Source organism: Scyliorhinus canicula, chromosome 12 (assembly GCF_902713615.1).
Source record: "Scyliorhinus canicula chromosome 12, sScyCan1.1, whole genome shotgun sequence".
In the NCBI taxonomy this organism is placed as follows: Eukaryota; Metazoa; Chordata; class Chondrichthyes; order Carcharhiniformes; family Scyliorhinidae; genus Scyliorhinus; species Scyliorhinus canicula.
The window spans coordinates 74473871-74497266 of record NC_052157.1 but is presented as its reverse complement, the minus strand read 5'-3'; the positions used below and the strand labels follow the sequence as shown (position 1 = coordinate 74497266).

Sequence of the window (23396 nt, the reverse complement as noted above, 5' to 3'; positions counted from 1 at the left end):
GAGGTGATGGAGAGGAAGAGGGGAGGTGGCGGAGAGGAAGAGGGGAGGTGGCAGAGAGGAAGAGAAGCACTTGGTGCAGATGAAGTGGAGGAGGTGGTGGAGAGGAAGAGGAGGAGGTGGCAGAGGGGAAGATGGGGAGGTGGCGGAGAGGATGAGAGGGAGGTGGCAGGGAGGAAGAGGATGAGGTGGCAGAGGGGAACAGGGGAAGTGGAGGAGGCTGCGGGGAGGAAGAGGAGGAAGTGACCCAGAGGGAGAGGCTGAAGCAGAAGAATAGAAGGAGGTTGTGGAGAGGAAGAGGAGCAGGTAGCGGAGAGACAGGGGAGGAGGTGGCGGGGAGGAAGAGGAAGAGTAGGAGGTGGCAGAGGGGAAGAGTACGAGGTGGTGGAGAGGAACAGGAGGAGGTGGTCGAGAGGAAGAGGAGGAGGTGGTGGAGAGGAAGAGGAGGACGTGATGGGGAGAAAGGGGAGGAGGTGGTGCGGAGGAAGAGGAAGAGGTGGCGGTGACGAAGAGGAGGAGTTGGCAAGGAGGAAGAGGAGTAGGTAGTGGAGAGGAAGACAAGGAGGCGGTGGAGAGGAAGAGGAGGAGGTGGAAGAGAGGAAAGGAGGAGGTGGCGGAGAGGAAGAGGAGGAGGTGGTGGAGAGGAAGAGGAGGACATGATTGGGAGAAAGGGGAGGAGGTGGCGGGGAGGAAGAGGAGGTGGTGGAGGAGAGGAAAGGAGGAGCTAGCGGAGAGGAAGAGGAGGAGGTGGCGGAGAGCAAGAAGAGGAGGTGACAGAGAAGTAGAAGAGGTGGTGGTGGAGAGGAAAAGGAGGAGGTGGTGGAGAGGAAGAGGAGGAGGTGGTGGAGTTGAACAGGAGGAGGTGGCAGGCTGGAAGAGGAGGAGGTGGTAGAGGGGAAGAGAAGAGGTGGCTGAGGGGAAGAGGTGGAGGTCGCAGAGGGGAAGAGGTGAACAGGAGGAGGCGGCTGGGAGGAAGAGGTAGAACTGATCGAGAGGGAGAGGCGGTAGCAGAAGAAGAGGAGGAGTTTATGGAGACGAAGAGGACCAGGTTATGGGTGGAAGAGGAGTAGGTAGTGGAGAGAAAGGGGAAGAGGTGGCTGAGAGGAAGAGGAGGAGGCAGCAGAGAGGAAGTGGAGGAGCTGATGGAGTGGATGAGGAGGTGGTCGAGGGGTAGAGGAGGAAGTGGCAGAGAGGAAGACGAGGAGGTGGTGGAGAGGAGGAGGAGGAGGTGGTGGAGAGGAAGAGGGGGTGATGGTGGAGAGGAAGAGGAGGAAGTGGCAGAGAGGAAGACGAGGAGTTGATGGAGAGGAAGCGAAGGAGGCAACAGAGAGGAAGAGGAGGAGGTGGCGAGAGGAAGAGGAGGAGGTGGTGGAGAGGAAGAGGAGGGGGCGGTGTAGAGGAAGAAGAGGAGGTGGTGGAGGGATAGAGGAGGAGGTGGCGAGAGGAAGAGGAGGAGGTGGTGGAGAGGAAGAGGAGGGGGTGGTGGAGAGGAAGAAGAGGAGGTGGTCGAGAGGAAGAGGAGGGGGTGGTGGAGAGGAAGAAGAGGAGGTGATGGAGGGATAGAGGAGGAGGTGGCGGAGAGGAAGAGGAGGAGGTGGCGAGAGGAAGAGGAGGAGGTGGTGGAGAGGAAGAGGAGGGGGTGGTGGAGAGGAAGAAGAGGAGGTGTTCGAGAGGAAGAGGAGGAGATGGTCGAGAGGAAGAAGAGGAGGTAGTGGAGGGATAGAGGAGGAGGTGGCGGAGAGGAAGAGGAGGAGGTGGTGGAGAGGAAGATGAGGAGGTGGCAGAGAGGAAGACGAGGAGTTGACGGAGAGGAAGCGAAGGAGGCAACAGAGAGGAAGAGGAGGAGGTGGCGAGAGGAAGAGGAGTAGTTGACGGAGAGGAAGCAAAGGAGGCAACAGAGAGGAAGAGGAGGAGGAGGTGGCGAGAAGAAGAGGAGCAGGTGGTCGAGGGAAAGAAGAGGAGGTGGTGGAGAGGAAGAGGAGAGGATGGTGGAGAGGAAGAGGAGGAGGTGGTCGAGAGGAAGAGGAGAAGGTGGTCGAGAGGAAGAAGAGGAGGTGGTGGAGGAAGAGGAGGTGGTGGCAGAGGGGAATGGGAGGAGGTGGCAAGGAGGAAGAGGAGGAGGTGGTGGGCTGGAAGAGGAGGAGGTGGCAGAGGGGAAGAGAGGAAGAGGAGGAGGTGGCGGGGAGGAAGGGGAGGATGTGGCAGAGAGGAAGAGGAGGAGGTGGCGGGGATGAAGTGGAGGAGGTGGCAGAGGGGAAGAGAGGAAGAGGAGGAGGTGGCGGGGTGGAAGGGGAGGAGGTGGCAAAGGGGAAGAGAGGAAGAGGAGGAGGTGATGGGGAGGAACACGGGGAAGTGATCGAGAGGGAGAGGTAGTAACTATGATGGGGGTGTACTACAGGCCTCCCAACAGCCCACGGGAAGTTGAAGACAGATATGTAGGCAGATTCTGGATAGACGTAGAAATAATAGGGTTATTGTAGTGAGCGACTTTACTTTTCCTCATATTGACTGGAAATCCCTTCAGGCTAGGTGTCTGGATGGCGAGAAATTTTTTAAGTGTGTCCAGGAATGTCTTTTGGAACAATATGTGGATAGTCCAACTAGAGAGGGGCAATACTGTACCTATTACCAGGGAACCATTCTGGCCAGATCATCAAAGTTGCAGTGGGGGAACATGTGGCGAAAAGTGACCACAATTCCGTAAGCTTTTCGATACGTATGGAAAAGGACAAGTGTTGTCCTAGGGGAAAAAGTGCTAAATTGGCGGAAGGCCACATTGGGGGAAACCAGATTAGGCAGGATTTGGAAGCTGTTTGGAAGATGGTGTTTGAGGGTAAATGCACATTTGGCATGTGGGAGTCTTTTAAGGAGCAGTTGATGGGAGTACAGGACAGGCATGTGATATGGAAAGGAAAGACAGGAAAAGCAGGATTCAGGACCCGTGGATGACCAGGGAAATTGCGAGTCCAGTCAAAAAGAAAAAGGACGCATACATGAGTTCTAGGCAACGAAAAACAGATGAAGCACTTAAAGAATATAAGAAAAGTAGAAAAGAGCTGAAAGGAAAGGACAGGGCTGTGGATGTTGTATACATGGACTTCAGTAAAGCATTTGACAAGGTCCCTCATGGCACTCTGGTGTAAAAGTTTAAATCACATGGGATCAGGGGTGAACTAGCTAGATGGATTCAGAACTGGCTTGGGCATAGTAGACAGAGGGTAGCAGTGGAAGGGTGTTTTTCTGAATGGAGGTCTGTAACTAGTGGTGTTCCACAGGGATCAGTACTGGGACCTCTGCTATTTGTAATATATATAAATGACTTGGAAGAAAACATAGCTGGTCTGATTAGTAAGTTTGCGTTTGATATTAAGAATGTTGGGGTTGCGGATAGTGATGAAGATTATCAGACAATACAACGAGATTTTGATAGGCTGCAAAATTGGGCAGAGAAATGGCAGATGGAATTAACCTGGACAAATGTGAGGTGATGCATTTTGGTGTATCCAATTCAGTTGGGAGCTATAAAATAAATGGCAGAACCATCAGGAGCATAGACACACAAAGAGATCTGTGTGTGCAGGTCCACAGATCCTTTAAAGTGGCAGCATAGGTGGAAATGGTGGTAAAGCAATCATATGGCATGCTTGCCTTCATCGGACGGGACATCGCATATAAAAATTTGCAAATTATGTTGCAGTTATATAAAACGTTGGTTTGGCCACATTTGAAATACTGGGTCCAATTCTGGTCACCACACTACCAGAAGGGTGTGGAGGTTTTGGCGAGAGTGCCGAAAAGGTTTACTAGGATATTGCCTGGTATGGAAGGTATTAGCTATGAGGAGAGATTGAATAAACTGGGATTGTTTTCCCTGGAAAGACGGAGGCTGAGGGGCGACCTGGCAGAAGTTTATAAAATTCTGAGGGGTATAGATAGGGTGAACATTTGGAGGCTTTTTCCCAGGCCAGAAATGATAATTACAAGGGGGCACAAGTTCAAAGTGAGGAGGGAAAGTTTCAGTGGAGATGTTTTTTACATAGCAGGTAGTGGTGACCTGGAATGCATTGCCAAGTGAGGTGGTTGAGGCAGATACTTTAGTGACCTTTAAGACTTATCCGGATAGACACATGAACAGACGGGGTATAGGAGGTTACAGGTTAGTCTAGATAGGACACGTGATTGGCGCAGGCTTAGAACGCCGAAGGGCCTGTTCCTGTGCTGTACTGTTCTTTGTTGTTTGAGGTGGCAGAGAGGAAGATGAGGAGATGGCAGAGAGGAAGAGGTGGATGTGGCAGAGAGAAGGACGAGAAGGTGGTGGAGCAGAAGAGGTGGTGGTGGTGAGGAAAGGCAGGAGTTGGTGGAAAGGAAGAAGAGGTGATCGAGAGAACAAGGAGGTGGGTGTAATATTCTTGTCGATGGCCTTATCTATTACAAGAATACTTGTAGTTAAATCTATGAAAAATTTATGAATATGAAGTGTGGGTAAACTATTTACAAGAGAACAGATGGAAAAAACATCTCGACCAATTGCCTGAATCTTCTACTCTCACAATGTCATCACTACTCAAACGTGGTAAAGTTCCAGACACGATTATGAAACTGACTCTGTTTCTCTTTAATGTTTTGCATCTCCTGCAGTACCACTGCATTCTCTTCATTCTTTGCCAAGTATGGAAGGTGGTCTGCAACTTCTATTCACGAGTAACTATGCTGGTGATCTACCATGTACAATGTTGACGCTCTGCAACTCAGTAGTATAAGATATGGATCAGATTGGCTGTTCATCACTTACTTCAACAATTGCTTAACAATATGTACCTCTTTTTTGTCTTTTCAATTGGCTTGATGGTACAACGGACTCAGCGTGACGTGATTTAAATCATACGTGACTGCGAAGTGTTGCCACTCTTTCCCACTTAAACAAGGACCATTGTCACTCACAACGATTTGGGGAATTCTGTGTCTAGCAAAAATAGACTTGGTGTGCAGTATTACATTCCTTTCCGTTATGCTTGACACAGTAAGTAGTCTTACAACACCAGGTAAAAGTCCAACAGGAAGGAGCTGCACTCCAAAAGCTAGCGATTCGAAATAAACCTGTTGGACTTCAACCTGGTATTGTAGGACTTCTTACTGTGCCCACCCCAGTCCAACGCCGGCATCCCCACTTTATGCTTGATAGTAGAGCCACTTTGGGATAGATGTAAAAATAGTCCATGATCATTAATAATCTTTTCCTCAGAGGTGAAAGAGATCAACAGCTGCTTTCTGCCATGGTCCTTTAGGAAAATCAGATATTTGCATAGGTTCTCTTGTTTGCTTGCAACAATGCCTCTGGCCTGTGTCACAACTGACCATCCTTTCGATATCCTGGTTTATACCTGGCCAGTAAACAGCCACGAGCTCTCCATTTACATTTTTCAATCCCAAGATGTCCTTTGTGTATCCTCTTTAGTACATGCTAGTGAAGAGATTGAGGTGTGACTATAATATTCAAAGTACACACCATTAATGATACTGAGTTCAGATCTTATATTGTAGAGCTCGAAACATTTATCTCTGGGCCAGCATGCATTGACGTTCCTCATAACCTCTTGAAGAGTTTGATCCATCCTGGTCTCTTCTTGGATCTCATGTAGTTTTGCATTTGATACTGGTACTAATGTGGAAATAAGATTGACATCCAGATCTACAGCCTCGGGATTCTCATCGCCAATATTTTGCATCGGCGCTCTTGATAATGCATCTGCTAAGAACAAATATCTTTGTGGCTTGTAGGTGAGATTGAAGTCATAGCGATGTAACTTCATCATCAGCATCTGGATGTGTGGAGACATTTGTTTGTTTTTTTAGATGATGTAAACCAAAGGATGATGATCTGTCTCAACTGTGAAAGTTGGAGGCCCATACATTTAGTGGTGGCATTTCTCCAATCCTACAAATAACCCAGGCATTCTTTTTCGATTTGAGCGTACCTCTGTTCTGTTGTCATCATGGATCATGATGCATACATGACTGGTTTCCAATTGGCATGCTTGAGTTGTAGAAGAACTGCTCCCAGATTATCTTTGGATGTGTCTGTTGACACATTAATCTGCTTAGATGTGAGAAACTGGCATGGTGGTAAGTTATATAATGACCTTTTCAAATTGTGGGAGAAGAAAACTGAAGTGACATCACAGTAAAGCTGTGACCTGATTGGCTGGTAGGGAATCTGAAATTTGAAAAAAAAAATAACATGGAGAAACTAATTAAAAGTAATTAATTAACTAGGTAGAGGAGTAACTGAACCTGAGGGCAGAGATTAGTATTTAGCAACTTTTACAGTAAAACTCTAGCGCCAGGTCCACATAGTTAATTGTAACTTAATCTAATAACAATTTAAGTATTTATTTTGAATTAATTAACTAGTGCATCAATGTCACTCAGCGGGGCGCAGTGCTCTAAGTATGAGATGTGGGAGATCCGCGACGCTTCCAGTGTTCCGGTCGACTACGTCTGCAGGAAGTGTAACCAATGCCAGCTCCTCACAGACCGCGTGGTTCAGTTGGAGCAGCAGTTGGGTGCACTTAAGAACATGCAAGTGGCGGGAAGCGTCATAGATAGGAGTTATAGAGACGTGGTCACACCCAAGGTGCAGGCAGACAGATGGGTGAATGCTACAAAGCGCAGGCAGTGAGTGCTGTGGCTGTCCCCCTCTCTAACAGGTATACCGTTTTGGATATGTTGGGGAGATAGCGCATCAGGGGAAAACAACACGGGCCAGAAGAGTAGCAACCACAACTGGCTCTGTTGCTCAGGAGGGGAGGGCAGCAGAGTGATAGTTATAGGGTACTCTATGGTAAGGGGCACAGATAGGCGCTTCTGTGGATGTGAAAGAGATTCCAGGATGGTATGTTGCCTCCCTGGTGCCATGGGCAAGAACGTCTCTGAACAAACACAGGACATCCTTAAGGGGTGGGGAGGGTGGGGTGAAACAGCTAGAGGTCTTAATACACATCGCTACTAATCACATAGGCAGGAAGCATGATGAGATTCTACAGAAGGAGTTCTGGGAGTCAGGCAGTAAGCTAAAAATCAAGACCTCTCGGGTTGTAATCTCAGCATTATGCCCTGTGCCAGGTGGCAGTGAGAGTAGTAATATGAGGATAGTGCAGCTAAACACATGGCTAAACTGGTAGTGTAGAAGGGAGGGTTTCAGATTTTTGGACTATTGGGATCACTTCCGGGGAAGGTGGGACCTGTACAATAATAATAATAAAGAAAGATGTGTTACATTTAAACTGGAGGGGCACCAATAGCCTGGCTGGGAGGTTTGCGAGAGTCATTCGGTAGCATTTAAACTTGTGTGGCAGGGGGATGAGAACCAGAGCGTTAGCTTAGAGGGTGCCTAAGAGGAAATAGACAATAAAAATAAGAGAACAACATCACCCCCCCAGACAGAGCAAAAAAGGTGAGAAGTGTGAGAAGGGAGTAGTCAATGAAGGATTGAGGGTGTTGCATCTAAATGCGTGCAATATATGGAATACGGTAAATGAGCTTGTTGCGCACGTTGAAAATGACTGACACGATGTTGTGGGCATCACAGCGACGTGGCTGCCAGGGGATCAAGGCTGAGATTGTATGTGTCCTATCGAAAGGACAGGAAGATGGGCAAAGGGGACAGGGTTGCATTGTAAGTAAGAAATTAAGTTAAATGGACAGCAAGGAGCAATATAGAATGCAAAGACATAGAATCTCTGTGGGTAGAGTTGAAGAATTGTAAAGGTAAAAAGACCCTGATGGGAGTTATGTGCAGGTCCCCGAACAGTAGTCAGGATGTGGGGCAGAAAATAAATCAGGAGATAGAAAACGCATGTAAAAAGGCAATATTACAATAATCTTGGGGGACTTCAACATGCAGGTGGACTGGGAAAATCAGGTTGGCGGTGGATCCCAAGAACAAAGAACAATGAACAAAGAAAAGTACAGCACAGGAACAGGCCCTTCGGCCCTCCAAGCCTGTGCCGACCATGCCGCCCGTCGAAACTAAAATCTTCTACACTTCCTGGGTCCGTATTCCTCTATTCCCATCCTATTCATGTCTTTCCCAAGATGCCCCTTAAATGTCACTATCGTCACTGCTTCCACCACCTCCTCCGGCAGCGAGTTCCAGGCACCCACTACCCTCTGTGTAAAAAACTTGCCTCGTACATCTACTCTAAACCTTGCCCCTCGCACCTTAAACCTATGCCCCCTAGTAATTGACCCCTCTACGCTGGGGAAAACCTCTGACGATCGACTCTGTCTTTGCCCCTCATAATTTTGTAGACCTCTATCAGGTCGCCCCTCAACCTCCGTCGTTCCAGTGACAACAAACCGAGTTTATTCAACCGCTCCTCATAGCTAATGCCCTCCATCCCAGGCAACATCCTGGTAAATCTCTTCTGCACCCTCTCTAAATCCTCCACATCCTTCTGGTAGTATGGCGGCCAGAATTGAACACTATACTCCAAGTGTGGCCTAACTAAGGTTCTATACAGCTGCAACATGACTTGCCAATTCTTATACTCAATGCCCCGGCCAATGAAGGCAAGCATGTCGTATGCCTTCTTGACTACCTTCTCCACCTGTGTTGCCCCTTTCAGTGACCTGTGGACCTGTACACTTAGATCTCTCTGACTTTCAATACTCTTCAGAGTTCTACCATTCACTGTGTATTCCCTACCTGCATTAGACCTTCCAAAATGCATTACCTCACATTTGTCCGGATTAAACTCCATCTGCCATCTCGCCAGCCAAGTCTCCAAACAATCTAAATCCTGCTGTATCCTCTGACAGTCCTCATCGCTATCCACAATTCCACCAACCTTTGTGTTGTCTGCAAACTTACTAATCCGACCAGTTACATTTTCCTCCAAATCATTTATGTGTATACTACGAACAGCAAAAGTCCCAGCACTGATCCCTGCGGAACATCACTAGTCACAGCCCTCCAATTAGAAAAGCACCCTTCCATTGCTACTCTCTGCTAATCTATGACCTAGCCAGTTCTGTATCCACCTTGCCAGCTCACCCCTGATCCCGTGTGACTTCACCTTTTGTACCAGTCTACCATGAGGGACCTTGTCAAAGGCCTTACTGATGTCCATATAGACAATATCCACTGCCCTACCTGCGTCAATCATCTTTGTGACCTCTTCGAAAAACTCTATCAAGTTAGTGAGACACTACCTCCCCTTCACAAAACCATGCTGCCTCTCACTAATATGCCCATTTGCTTCCAAATGGGAGTAGATCCTGTCTCGAAGAATTCTCTCCAGTAATTTCCCTACCACTGACGTAAGGCTCACCGGCCTGTAGTTCCCTGGATTATCCTTGCTACCCTTCTTAAACAAAGGAACAACATTGGCTATTCTCCAGTCCTCCAGGACATCACCTGAAGACAGTGAGGATCCAAAGATTTTTGTCAAGGCCTCAGCAATTTCCTCTCTAGCCTCCTTCAGTATTCTGGGGTAGATCCCATCAGGCCCTGGGGACTTATCTACCTTAATATTTTTCAAGACGCCTCGTCTTTTTGGATCTCAATGTGACCCAGTCTATCTACACACCCTTCTCCAGACTCAACATCCACCAATTCCTTCTCTTTGGTGAATACTGATGCAAAGTATTCATTTAGTACCTCGCTCATTTCCTCTGGCTCCACACATAGATTCCCTTGCCTATCCATCAGTGGGCCAACCCTTTCCCTGGCTACCCTCTTGCTTTTTATGTACGTGTAAAAAGCCTTGGGATTTTCCTTAACACTATTTGCCAATGACTTTTCGTGACCCCTTCGAGCCCTCCTGACTCCTTGCTTAAGTTCCTTCCTACTTTCCTTATATTCCACACAGGCTTCGTCTGTTCCCAGCCTACTAGCCCTGACAAATGCCTCCTTTTTCTTTTTGATGATGCCTACAATATCTCTCGTTATCCAAGGTTCCTGAAATTTGCTGTATTTATCCTTCTTCCTCACAGGAACATGCCGATCCTGAATTCCTTTCAACTGACACTTGAAAGCCTCCCACATGTCAGATGTTGATTTACCCTCAAACATCCACCCCCTATCTAGGTTCTTCAGTTCCCGCCTAATATTGTTATAATTACCTTTCCCCCAATTTAGCACATTCACACTAGGGCCACTCTTATCCTTGACCACCAGCACTTCAAAACTTACAGAACTGTGGTCACTGTTCCCGAAATGCTCCCCTACTGAAACTTCTACCACCTGGCCGGGCTCATTCCCCAATACCAGGTCCAGTACAGCCCCATCGTGGTTGGACTGCATACATATTGTTTTAAGAAGCCCTCTTGGATGCTCCTTACAAACTCTGCCCCGTCTAAGCCCCTAGCACTAAGTGAGTCCCAGTCGATATTGGGGAAGTTGAAGTCTCCCATCACAACAACCCTGTTGTTTTCACTCTTTTCCAAAAACGATCCACTTATCTGCTCCTCTATCCCGCGCTGGCTGTTGGGAGGCCTGTAGTAAACCCCCAACATTGTGACTGTACCCTTCTTATTCCTGATCTCTACCCATATAGCCTCACTGCTGTCTGAGGTGTCCTCCCATCGTACAGCTGTGACATTCTTCCTAATCAGTGGCGCAACTCCGCCACCCCTTTTACACCCCCATCTATCCCGCCGGAAACATCTAAATCCTGGAACGTTTAGCTGCCAATCCTGTCCTTCCCTCAACCAGGTCTCTGTAATTGCAACAACATCATAGTTCCAAGGACTAATCCAAGCTCTAAGTTCATCTGCCTTACCCGTAATACTTCTCGCATTAAAACATTAAAACCCAGAGGAAACCCACGCAGACACGGGGAGAATGTGCAGACTACACACAGACAGTGAGCCAAGCCGGAATCGAACCTGGGATCCTCGCGCTGTGAAGCAATAGTGATAACCACTGTGCTAAAATAAGGGTAACTACAAAGACATGAGGAAGAAGCTGACCAGAGTTGATTGGAAAAGGAGCCTAGCAGGGAAGACAGTGGTACAGCAATGGCAGGAGTTTTGTGGGGTTATTCGGGAAGCACAGAAGAAATTCATGCCAAGAAGGAGGAAAGAGAGGGCAGCAGAGCGGTGCCGCTGAATGGCTGTTGCAGGAAAAATTTGCATCAGTGCATTGCTGTTACTGTGTCTAGAAGGTGTACCTGAGCAAGACACCATCCGTGTTCAAGTGAAGGCAAGCATCCTGCAGAGGGCAGCAGAGCAGAGCCGCTGATTGGCTGTTGCGGGGAAAATTTGCATCAGTGCATTGCGGTCACTGTATCCAGAGGTGGTTTGTGAAGGAGCTGTTGTCAACTAACAGTTGGGGGCTTCTGGCCCTGGTGCCTGTTCCTGATGCCAGAGGTACCATCGTCTGGCACTGCCCTCACCAGGGGTATCCTCTGCAACCCATCGGGGCTACTGTGTGTATTTCCCTGTGTGGGCAGCCAGCGGGTGAGGGCCAGGCCTGGGGGGTGTAGCGGCGAGTGAGGTGTGGCGATGTAGGGGGTTTGGGGTGCACATACAGCCGGTGTCACTCTGCTGAACCAGGGGCCAAGGTGAACTGTCAGTGGGGAGTGCAGCAAGGTGGCTGCAGTACTGGCGTTCCATGCCTGGGCACCTCCCCAGTCCCATGGGGGTCGACCCACCCGGTCGACCTGTTCCCATGGCATCCCACCAGGCCCCCCAGCCCCAGCCTGTCCGGCCCAGCAGCCCACAGTCGCTCCTCGACATGTCCAACCTCCTCTCTCTCTCCCCCTCAGCAGCCACGACCCCGCTTTCATGATTTTTAAAAGCACAATGAACCGTGCCGTTCGGGAACTCGGCCCATCAGAGGCAGAGCATCCCGGAAGATACTGGGTTAGGCCGCTTAAATCATGCAAATGGTGTTTACTGTTCATGTGTGCTGGTTCGCGTTGACGCCGCTGTTGAGGTGGGAGAGAATTGCGATTTGCCATCAAATTGGTGCCGATTCTCCACCCAATCGTGTTTCGCGATCTCACCGTCAGCAAATGGAGAATCCCACCCATGAATATTAAAGCAAATTTTATTACTTACACAGTGTTAAAATCTTTAACATCAGACCCAAAAATAGCTTACAATTACCCTCAAACAATACTACTCAATACAGTGAACACAGTACCCGTAATTGCTATCTTTATTCCCATTTAAACAAGAAAATAAACCATCTCAGCTTTCAATCCACCTTAAGTACCAATGGCATAGAAAAATACTTGCTTTGCACAGATATTCTTCGAGAAAGAGATCTCTTGACACCACTTTACACAACAGATCTGATTCCACTCCCAACCCTTGCAGAACTCTGGCTGGATGTCTCCAAAAGCTGTTTCACCTGGTTGGTTTGGCTCCCCTTGTCCCGAGACAAGTCTGCACTGCTTTAAATACTGTTCAACTATTTTAACTAATTTACAGCAAGAAAAAATTGCCTTACTTGGTTTCAGCTCCAGCCAGATCAGAACTGATACTAAAAATACTTTCTCAAAAAGCCTGATGCCTAAGCTCCACCAGGCAATGACATCACTTCACCAAGCTGAAAACCAGTTACTCCCCAGGAAATCCCCATAATCAAAACAAAATTACATTAGCCCAAGGTTTGTTTTTGATGGCTAAATGCACCTCTGGCTCATAAAAGCTTTGTTGTCTTTCAAACACAGATTGTTTTAAAAACTTGACTGGAGCAGTAAAACACACTCTACCGCAGGTTTTTTCTTACCTCACTAAAGACTTATAATAAAATACATCTGAATTTCGCAATTCGTCACATCAGGCTGGTTGTCTTTCCACAGTTGGAGATCTTTGAAGAGATTGGTGGAGGCTAAAGTGGTAGAGAGGGTTGTAGGAGGTTACACAGATAGGGAGGTTGCAAGGGCTGCAGGTGGTTACAAGGATAGGGAGGGTGTAGGGGTTGGCGGAGGTTACACAGATAAGTAGAATTTTAAGGACTGGAGGAGGTTACAGAGGTAGCAAAGGTTTTAGGCATTGGAGAAGGTTACAGAGATAGGGAGGTGTATAGGGGTTGGAGAGTTTACAGAAATAGGGAGAGTTCTCGGGCTTGGAGGAGTTTAGAGAGGTAAGGAGGGTTGTAGGGACTCAAGGTGATTAATGAAGAAGGGAGGGTCGATGTAGCTGGAGAATATTACAGATAAAGTAATGGTTGAAGGTTACAGACTGGGGGGGGGCGGGGGGGAGAGCAGTTGTTGGCAATTTGTCCGGCACTGGAGAATATTACAGGCATAGGGTGAGTTTCAGGGGCTGGAGGAGGTTGCCGCGGTGGGGTAGTTTTCAGTTGCTGGAGTGAGTTACACGGGGAGGCTGCGGGCCTTGGAAGGATTTGAAAATGCCAATGAAAGTTTATAAAATCGTGCTCGTCCAGGAGCCAAAATAGCATGTCAGCAAGAACATGGGTGACTGGCTGAAGGAGAATTGATGTGATTAAGGATATAGGCAGCAGAGGTCTGAATGAGCTCAAGTTGAATGTGAAACACGACCTGGAATCTGTTAAAAAATACAAATCGGGAAGTGACAAAGGCCTGGATTAGGGATTCAGCAGCAGATGACCAGAATCAGGGACAGCATTGGGTGATTAGAGGTGGAAATGGATCAATCTCACACCTTCCCACTAGATTATTGACAAATGTTGTCTGTCTACAGCCACTTTATGAAAACTTCGCATGTCTGTTCCGCATCAATAGATTGGAACAGAGTCTGGGATTTTCCTGCCTGACCGCACAGATTTCCGATCATTTCTTAAAACACATCTCTCAAATCATTCCTGTGACACGCTCTAGCTCAATTATTCCTGGAATAGGGACAGCTCCCCAACTCTTTCAAGGAAATGGCTTTGAACAGATGAACAAAGGGTTTCTGACAGTCGGGTAACAACTCAGTTCAGAATGAGAGGAAGCTCGATGTGGTTTCTGCGATTCTGTTGAAAGGGGCCCCATTTTATACCTTTGAAGAGACGGAAAGTTAAGAGAAGCTTAAACGTCCCAAATTTCCTGAACAACTTTATAAATCTCGAAATGTAATTTTATTCCACCTGGGAGTTAAAAGTAATTAATCTTGTGGGTCTCACTCCTCCCCGTTGCAGGCCTGATGGATTTGAGAAAGGACTCCTCATTTCTGTGCTTTTCCCCCCCGTCAGGATTTCTGAATGTCCTTTGCAGCCAATGATGAACATTTTGACATTTACTGACTGGTGTAATGCTGGAAACACGGCTGCCAATTCGTGCCCTGGAGCTGTGAAAGGAACATTTTCTGAGAATGAGCCTGTCCATCTGGCAGTCACTTCCCATTTCCCGAATGCAGTGGAAATGCACGTCTATATCCACTCACAAAGAAATATCTCGCATTTGCACAGAGGGTGTCAATTGAGAAATGACACTCGGCTTTGGAGAAGTCCCATAATAACCACAATAGGTTATTCTGAATTAAACTGGTACTCGCAGACGCCCAGAAGTTCCTGATGGGGGAATCTGTAAGATCTATAATATGAAGTTATTCAAAATTTAAGGAAGTGGCAGAGGAAAGTGGAGGTGTTAGTGACCTGTTTCAGACCCGTTCTGTGCCTGTGTTATCACACAGTGGGCTACTTGAGAGTGGAATGACTGCTTCCAGCCTGGCCAAGTGTTCCTGTATTTACTCCCTCTGCACTCGCTCAATCCAGCACTCAAAGACGTTGAAGTTCGGGCTGCAATCTGGGCCAATGATTGTAAGTAATCTGGTTCCTTTTACTTGACTGTTCCTGGCAGTAAATACCGTGGATTATAATATTTCAGACAGGACATTAATACACAGGATTATATATTTCTTAAGATTATATATTATAAAATGAGCTTCAAAAGAGGGTAATTTACTATATATATGTGTGTGTGTGTATGACAATCTACCTATCACCCTCAGCTTTCTTCTCTCGTTTTCTCTCTGTTGCCCTGACTCTCGCTATCTTTCTGAATTGTCTCTCCCTCTCGGTACAGTATTTCTCTTATTCTCTGACTCCCTCTTTCTCTCTTTCCGCCTCTGTCTCCTGCACTCTTGGTGACTGCCTGCCTGGCTCTTTGTCTCTCAATCTTTCTCTCCTCGTGTCTCTCAGTTTCTGTCTATCTCCCTCTCTATCGCTCCTGCTCTCCAGCTCTTCTCCAATTCACTCACCCTGACCCTTAAAATCAGTTGCTCTCAGTCTCCTGCTCTGTTATTCTCTCTTACCAATTCTCTCAGTCATGTCTGTCTGTCTCTCTCTCTTTATCTCTCCCTTTCTCTGATCGTCTTGACTCAGTCTGTCTTTTTATGTCGTCCTCTCACCACTGCTTCTGTCTCTGCTTCTTTCTCTGCATTTCTCCATCAGTCTTGCACCCTTTCTCTTCCTCTCTCCATTACTGCCTCTTCTCGCCCAGCTTCTGTCTTCACTTTGTCTCTTCCATGTCTCATGTTGTCCCCTTTTCTCTCTCTTTGATGTTTGGGTGAATTCTGCGCCTCCCCAGCCGCGTGCTTCTCGGCGGTGTGCCGTGACTGGTAACGGGATTCTCCGTTACCGGAGCTGGCCAATGGGGATTCCCATTGTAGCCGCGCCACACTGTCGGGAAACCCACGGGTCGGAGTGCAATGCAGACGGAACGGATAATCCCGCCAGTGGAGAATTCACTTGACAATCTCAATTTGAATTTCTCTCTCAATCTCCTGGCTGTTTTTCTTATAACATCCTCCTTACTATTTTGAAGTTGGGAGGTTAACCAGACCGGTTGTTGCTCTGTTTACTTGCTATAAATATGGCGGTTAATAAAGTCGCCTTTCTTAATCCTAATTATGAGTATACTTTCAGAGTCGCCAGGTATCTCTCGATACCGCCGCAAGATTCAACCCGAATAACGATCAAAGAGCCAATACATCCAGTTAGTTAGTTGAAAGTCAATGCTACTTTATTTACGCACAGTATGATTTACTCATGCACAATAACACTACAGGCTAAACTATATCTATCACTAACACCTATACTTAACTTTGGGTGCCCACTTAGGTCAGAGGAACAATGGCCGTTGTTCAGATCTGAGGCTGTTGGGTTCGAAGAGGTAACAGGAGAACAGCTAAGGTCGTCCATCTGGTAGCAAGCGTTGAACTTGAACTTACTTGCTTCTGGTGGTGCTGGTGGAAGGGTCTCTCCGGTTGAGAGCCGTTTCCAAGAGAGCGACCCTTTCGCAGGGGTTCCTTCTTATACTTGGAGGGGCTTCGCGCGCTTTTAGTCGGGCCTTAAACATGGTCCCAGTTGATTGGGCAGCTTCTTGATCATTGTCATCGATCTAAGCCAACAAAGGGACGGGTGCCTTGATGGCTGGGCGTGTCTTAGGTGGCCGTTGGCCTTGCTTTGTTTGTGTCTTCTTGTTGGGGTAGTGGCGCCGGAATGTCTGAGACAGTATCGGCTACCTGAGCATTAGTCCTTTGTTCCTCGGAGATGGGCCATCAATATGTAAATCGACCCAGAGTTTTGATTCTGTCTGCAAACTGCCTTCCAAATACACATTCAGGCTCTGTGCCTGCTTCTTTGCTATGCATTGTCCATATTTCCCTATAGGCTCTGCGAGTGTCCGTTTGATATACTGAAAGTGGCCATCCCAGATGTCTACAGGGTGTATATTGAACATGGGGTAAAGACATGCCACCAGTCACCAATATTTAACAACAACCACACTCACAACTGAAATTTTCTTCACAGAATTTATTTGCAACAATAAATCTTAAAAGAGCAACAGTTTCCCCTTACATATTAACACAGAAGCTTGCATAAAAGGCGTTCGGGGAAAGAACCATAGGGCAACACAGTTAAAATGGAGAGTTCTCCGGCAAACATCTCTGAAATTTACCAGTGTTTTCCTTCCAATGGTTGCAAAGCCAGTGGCTGTATTAAAACTCCCTCTTTCACTGGGATCGATATTAAATCCCGGATGTTTCTGGAGCCTCCGCCGCCAAGGGTTACTTGAGACTTTAGTGGGAGTCTCTGCGACACTGTGCTTGGGGCAATTTTCAATGTTTCCTTCCTCAAAGGGAATTACTTGTCCAATTAGGAAAGTGTTTGAGGAGGATTGGCTGATGGAGGAGGGGGAGTACAAAAAGGTAGGTTATGCACTTTGGTACGAAGAATAGAGGCATAGATCAGGTACGAAATGGGAAAAGGCTTCGAAAATCAGAAGCACAAAGGGATTTAAGAGTCCTAGTTCAGGATTTTTTTTAGGTTAACGTGTAGGTCCAGTCGGCAGTTAGGAAGGCAAATGCAATGTTAATATTTCTGCTGAGAGGGCTAGAATACAAGAACAGGAATGTGCGGCTGAAGCTGTACAAGGCTCTGGTCAGAGCCCATTTGGAGTCTTGTGAGCAGTTTTGGGCCCCATATCTAAGGAAGCATATGCTGGCCTTGGAAGGGTCCAGAGGAATAATCCCCAGAATGAAAGACTGTCATATGAGGAATGGTTCAGGATTCTGGGTCTATACTCAATTGAGTTTGGAAGGATGAGGGGTGGCTCTCATTAAAACTTACAGAACACTGAGAGGCCTGGATAGAGTTGATGTGGAATGGATGTTCCCACTCGTAGGAGAAACTAGAAACCGAGGGCACAGCGTCAGGCTGAAGGGACATCCTTTAAAACAGAGATGAGGAGGTATTTCTTCAGCCAGAGAGTGGTGAATCAGTGGAATGTCTTGCTGCAGAAGGCTGTGGAGGCCAAGTTACTGAGCGTCTTTAAGACAGAAATAGATATGTTCTTGATTAATAAGGGAATCAGGGGTTATGGGAGAAGGCAAGAGAATGGGGATGAGAAACATGATTGAAAGGAGGAGCAGACTTGATAGGCCGAATGGTCTAATTCTGCTTCTATACCTTATGGACAGATGCAAGCAAAAAGAGGGAAGGCAAGGGGATGGAGATAAGACGGAGGGAGAAAAGCGAGAAAGTGAAGATAGAGGGAAAGGTGGAGAGTGACGAGGAGACAGTGGAGGGATAGGTGGAGTGAAAGAAGATGAGAAGAGGGGTGAGGGGAGAAACAGTGGTAGAGGGAGGAATAGGGAGGAGAATGGAGGGGAGAGAAGAGGAGAAATGGAGAGCGGGGAAGGTTTTTATTAAGATGCCCCTTAAAGCGTCCCTCTTTGTCAAGCTGTTGGTCACGTTTTTAAAGATCTTAGGTAGCTTGGGGGCAACTGTTGTCTGATGTACGCTCCAATAAACACCTTCTGATGTTCCAGAAAGGAGTAAGGGAGGAGTTGCAGCTTCCTGTAGAAGCCCTCTCTCTATTAGTTACACATTACCAATGACTGTGTGAAAGAAATAACCAAAAGGGGGTGTAGGGATCACAGCAATAAAGAATTAATTACCCCAAACCACCTGCAGTCTGATGCACATACTGTGAGTTCAGGATTCAAAGGCCCTTAGTTACAATAACAGATAGATAGGAAATCCACCTTTGATTATACACATCCAGCCTCATGTCTATCAATCTCTGACATGCCATATTGCCTTTAAATCCCAACACAAGATGGTGAACACATTACAGATTTTCCTCATTTCACAACCACTCACTCTTAATCAAGGAACAGTATCTCGTTATGTTATTTATCTCAAATAAAGAGTGCCACTCTCAGCAACTCCAACACCAAACGTCGATTTAAGTTTTGAACCTGGGTCAGGGTGCAAAGTCCATTACCCAATGATAAAGGGTGGAGTCAGCCAGGGCACTGGCAGTTTTTCTTCAGTTTGGTTTCCATTTTCTTGCTGCCCTCTTCTGGTGGTTCCATCCAATGAAAAGAGGTGAAAGTCGCACATACAGTGTTGGATAAGGTTTTGTGTGAGATGTGAGATCATCTGTCCTTGGGTAGAATGCACTATCTTGGTCATGCAATGTAAGTAGAGGACCATTCCTGGCAGGATTCCATTGAATGACGTAAAGTGTAGAACAAAGGGGCAGGACATTGGACCCATCTAATCAATGCCAATGTTCACCTCCACATGAACATCCGCCATCCCCAGCTTCATCTCGCTCCAAAACCAACCTCAGACCTCATCCCCCTCGCCCAAGCAGTAGGGCTCAGGGGTGGAGATTGGAAGCCCACATAGAGAGCTGGATGGTGGAGCGGGTCAACCTCTTCTTGTAGCTGGGGCCTTCCATGGTCAGACCGCTGGATAGGGATCTACTGGGCTGGTTGTCGGAGGTGGTGGAGAGCTGGCCAAGGTGAAGGGGATTGAGGCAGGGCCGGAGCAGCTGTAGCACAGTCTTCTGGATAGAGCTGTCGTAGAGGCAGTAGATGATTGGGTTGGAGCAGCTGTTGGCGAAGGCAAGGGGAGCACTCACCATCATACCTACTCTCACCACCATCCGGAAGTTGCAGGTTTCCTGCCCCACACCCCAGCGGAGCAGCAAGTCCAGGAAACGGAAAACATTCAGAGGCAGCCAGGAGATCAAGAAGGCCAGTACAACCAGAAAGACCACCCTCATTGACTTCCTCAGCTTGATGTCTTGTTTCTTGCTCCTCTTGTACTGGAGGCAGAGCTTCTTGGTGATGGAGCAGTAACACAGTAGAATGACCAGCATTGGGCAGAAGAAGGTCAGGAGCAGGTAGGTGAGACCAATACCTGGGTTGGTGGAGTCCCGGTCTTCGACGCAGTAGGTCACCCTCCCCTCATCCAGAGTCAGGATGGTTCGGCTGCGAAGGACTGGCAGCCCCAAGAGGAACGAGGCTGCCCACACCAGCAGACAGGCCAGAGTCGCGTAAGCCTTGGAGCGGACTCTCCGGGAGCGGAGCGGGTACACGATGGCCAGGTAACGGTCCAGGCTCATGCAGCTCAGGAAGAGAACGCTGGAGTAGGCATTCACCGCCACCAGGTAACTACTCAGCCGGCACAAGAAGAGGCCACTCCTCCAGGACTTGCTCCAGGCCTCAGCATCTACCCAGAGAGGCAGAGTGAGCAGGAAGACCAGGTCAGCCAAAGCCAGGTTCAAGACGAAGATGTCCAGCTGCCTCTTGACTCGGCACCTCATCCCAATGGCGGAGACCAGCAGCCCATTGCCCAGCATTCCCACCACGAAGATCAGGCAGTAGACGATGGGTAAGAAGACATTGGACTGGGGGAGGGAGATAGTTTCACATTCCTCTTCCTCGCTCATCTCAGTGGGATAAGATTCATAATAATCAGGATAAGCTGTCCCATTCTCCATGGTCACCTCTTCAATCTCTCTTTGTCTCTCTGTCTGATGTAGTTGTTTGTCATCTCATGGCTGTCAAAGCTCGTTCACTCCCCTCCCCTGACATCTGATTGGTGAGCAGCAAGTTTTATCTCTGTGAGATCTCACTTCCTGACCCTCCCTGCCCCCAGCCCCCTCCTACCCAGAACTTTGTTATTTTTCAGATGATGGTGAACTGAGTTTCACAATCAACACCGATCCTCATTCCGCAAACCTTCACCCTGTCTTCTCTAACAACACCAATCATCTCTTACACTGCTTTCTGTTCCAGCAACACGCTCATTCCCTCTCAGCTACCATCCAAACTTTTCTTTGTTCTCTCTTTCTTTCCTTTTGTTTATCTCATCCTGTTTGTCTCTTTCTCTTCTTTTGTTTCTCTCTCTGTCCCTCTCTCTTGTTTTGTTTCTGTCTCTGACGCTCTCGGTGTCTTTTTCAGTGCTGTTCTCTCCATCTCTTCCTCTTTCACTCTCTCATAACACTCCACACTCTCTCTCCCAGTCCCTTCATCACTCCCTCCATATGGAATCTGCTTCAGTGCATTCCAGATCACCACAATTCTCTGTGTACAAACATTTCTCCTCACCTCCTCCTCCCAGCCACTTGTTAATTGGCTGAACTTTCTGCCCTCTGTTTACTGACCCTCCTGCCGCTGGAAACAAATTCTCCTCATTTACACTATTACATCATTTTGAAAACCTGTTCTTAAATCATTCTCTGCTTAATCTGGAGAATGATTGCCAGCTTCTCCTGTCTCTCCATGTTAACTGAAGTCCTGAATCCCTGGGCCAATTCTGCTCTATTTCCCCTTGACCTTCTCTGCTCAGAGGAAAACCCACAGCCTCTCTAAAGTTAAAACTAATGAATCCCAAACAATATTACCTCGATGCAATAAACGGGCAGGTTTGTGGGGAAAGTGAATTGGTGGGGTGGATTAATTGATCAGCCTTGTGAAAGAGAAGACTGTGAGCACACTGGGCTCTAAAAGACCTATTTCTGTGCTGATACGGTTATATTGTTGAAGAAGCAGATAAATAACAACCTCACAAAAGGCATTAAATATACAAAAAGGAGAAACATGCACTGGGCGCATCAAACTACAAATAATTACCGCACAGGAAATGCACACAGATACAGGCATATTGCATCCACATACAGCAACATGTTAGAAAACTGAATAAATTGACAGAGATAATGTGATTGCATTATAAAACAGAACAGAAAGCAAACAAGGCTTACTGTTCATAAGTAGAAGGTTCACTCATCAATGGAAATTTATAGGCTGGCTTTGTTGACATTCACCATTTCTGCACTCTCTCAAAATCCAATCAATTATGCAATAGGTGACTTTGACTGTTGAAAGAGGCTCTCTTTCCAATCATGTATGTGGGCAAAACAGGTATTGGCCATTCATCCCAACTTTGTTGTGCAAGCTCATTGGAAGAGCCATTCAATAAATCCCACCCCCCCTGCTCTTTTCCTCTTTTGCCCTGTAATTTTCTCCCCCACAAAATGTATCCAAATCCCCATTTTGAAAGTTCCTGTTGGCTCTGCTTCCACCGCTCTTTCAGGCATCGCACTCCAGACCACCACTTCCTGCTGTGGGAACATTTTTTTACTCATAGAATGCCTACAGTGCAGAACGAGGCCATTTGGCCCATCGAGTCTGAATCGACACTCTGATGGAGCACCCTACCCAAACCGACTCACCTACCCTATCTCTGTAATCCCACCAACCTTTGGAGACGTAGGGCAATTGTAGCACAGCCAATCCATCTAACCTGCATATTTTTGGACTGTGGGAGGAAACCAGTGCACCTGAAGGAAATCCATGGAGACACAGAGAGAATGTACAAACGCTACACAGACAATGTCAGAATTGAACCCGGGGCCCTGTCACTGTGAGACAGCAATGCTAACCATGGTGCCATTGTGTCGCCCCCCAGTCACTGTGATCTCTCCCTCTTTTTTCCAGTTGTCTTCAATCTGTGTCCCTCTGGTTACCCCTCTTCCTGCCACTGGAAAGTTCTCCTAATGTGATCTATCGAAATGCGTGGGAATTTTCAGCACCTCCATAAAACCTCTTAATTTTCCGATTAAGGAGTAAAGTCCAAGCTTTGCCAGTCTCTCCACAGTCACTAAAGTTCCTTATCCCGGTTTATTTATCATAAATCTTCCAAGCATCTTTTCCAAGGCCTTACTATCCAATAAATTTATTGCTAATTCGTTATTAGTTTATTTATTTGCACAACATAAGACACACAATTATAAAGTGCACGAACAGCTGCGTCTATTCGTGCAAAACTGTACAAAGTTAAATGTCTCAAGGCACTTCATGGGAGCAAAATCTTTTTTTATTTGTAACTGTGCCACATAGGAAGATATTCGCATGGGTGATTAAAAACCGGATCAGAAACATCAGTTTGAAAGAGCACGTTGAATGAGACGGACAGATAGAGGGGTTTAGAGAAGTAATTTCAGATCTCAGGGTCCAGGCAGCTGAGGTGATGATAATTGGCGGGAGCACAAGCAGCAGAATTGAAGCGCCGAGGTCTTGGAGATATTTTGGGCTGGAGGATGTTATGGAGACAGGGAGGAGCAAGTTCTGTGGGGGTGAGTAAAAGCCACTAACCTGAAATCTACAGCCAACAGAAACCAAACCAAAACACGCACATCAGAAGCCAAAATAACCAAAAATACCATTGTGAAAATGAGCAAATACGGGTCCATTCAAAACACAAAACACTTACCGTATATACTCGCGTAACATGCGACTTTTGAGCACTTAATTTGAAGCCTAAATTTCAGGGATCGCATGATACCCGAGGTACAAAAATCGCGGGTGTGAAATGCTGGCCAAGATAAGTCACATAGCATCCAGCTGGCTTTACTAGCGTCGTTCAGCCACTTGCCGTTTCCATTCATAAAAACATGAATGGAAACGTCAAGTGGCTGAACATCTTCCCATCAGAATACTACTCTTCAGATTTTGACCACAGCATTCTGATGGAAAGATGTTCAGCCACTTGACGTTTCCATTCATGTTTTTATGAATGGAAACGGCAAGTGGCTGAACAACACGAGTAAAGCCAGCTGGAAAGCTGTTCGAATCGCGAACAGCTTTCACAGCAGAAGCAACTCTGCAGAAACCAC

General features: G+C 47.2%; 1 pseudogene; it reads right to left on the bottom strand.

Moving 5' to 3' along the window:
- Nucleotides 1-5417: 5417 nt before the first annotated feature.
- On the bottom strand, nucleotides 5418-23194 carry LOC119974293 (annotated as a pseudogene).
- Nucleotides 23195-23396: the final 202 nt, after the last annotated feature.